This window comes from Galeopterus variegatus, unplaced genomic scaffold (genome assembly GCF_000696425.1).
Source record: "Galeopterus variegatus unplaced genomic scaffold, G_variegatus-3.0.2 Scaffold7920, whole genome shotgun sequence".
NCBI classification, from domain to species: Eukaryota; Metazoa; Chordata; class Mammalia; order Dermoptera; family Cynocephalidae; genus Galeopterus; species Galeopterus variegatus.
The window spans coordinates 22003-23253 of NW_007734031.1; the positions used below are offsets into that span (position 1 = coordinate 22003).

Consider the following 1251-nt stretch of genomic DNA (forward strand, 5'->3'; position numbering starts at 1 on the left):
TTTTATTTATTTTATTTTATTTTGTCGATATACAATGTGGTTGATTATTGTGGCCCATTACAGAAACCAGAAACTTTCTTTTCTTTCTTTTTTTTTTTTTTGGCGGGTGGCCAGTAAGGGGATTCAAACCCTATTGGCCAGCCCTAAATTTTCCTTTATTCTCCAGTGCAATTTAGTTGTCTATGGCACCCTCCCCCCACCTGTAAGATAATACTAAAAAGCTATTAGGCATCTCTCTAAGTCCAGGTTAATTTGCTTGAGACATCAGTAACTCATATTTGAAATAACTTAAGATCTCAGAAAAGTTTAGCTTTATGACTGCCTCAGGAAGTCAAACTTAGGAAGCTCTTTACGAGTGCAACTTTATAGAAATTTTAGAAAATATAAGCATTCTCACTTTCAGAACATAATTTTTCCCATGTTTCTGTATGTGAGTATGGCGAATACTCATATGTATGTGTATGTGTGTGTATACATATGCAAATTTTCAATTTCATTCATCCTTTCAAATGGGTTTTCTCAAAGATTTTTTTTAAAAGAAATAAAAAACCACCAACTTTTACCTCAAACCACCCTTCCTAATTGAGTGTGAATTTTCTAATAATGCCTTTACTTGGAAGTAAGGCAGGAAGACAGATAAGATATGAAAGTCTATCATTTATTTTCAAAAATCTATAACTTCATAATCTTAATTTTTAGAAACAGAACACTTAACTGGCTGCAGAAAAATGTGTTAAGAGGTCAGACATGAGGATGCACTTGAGTCTGTTTGCTTGTTTGGTGGAAGTGGCAGAGTTGTGTGGGGCTATGTACTGACCCTGGGGTATAGATTTCTTCACTTTGGAATTCAAGTGGGCATGATTTCAGGAAGGTTTGTAATGTCATTTCTGCTCCCACAGGGTCTTTGTCAAGTCAGTTCATGCCAGAACAGCAAAATCTTCACAATTAATCATACCCTGTCTCTGGGAAATACATTTCAAGTAAATCTGTGTTATTTCTAGCCATCGGTGACTCATCCAAGGATCTGAATGGTCTTGGTGGCAGTGGGGTGAGTGGAGAATCATGCAAACTCTTTCATTCACTCAATTCTCCAAAAATCGAGGCGAACCTCTTATGCTCCTTTTCAGCTCTATAGGAAATACAAAAATAAACGAGACAAAGTTCTTATCTTTAAGATAATTATAACCTAGTAAGAAGGAGAAAGGCATAGATATAATAATAGTAACACAAGTCTGACTGTGATCAGGTCTA

The 1251-nt window shown here is 35.7% G+C and overlaps 1 protein-coding gene across 1 annotated transcript in view; it reads left to right on the forward strand.

Moving 5' to 3' along the window:
• LOC103607987 (interleukin-2 receptor subunit alpha-like) overlaps window positions 1-1251 on the forward strand; it is a 52386-nt gene that overhangs the window by 1022 nt on the left and 50113 nt on the right. The window lies entirely within an intron of this gene.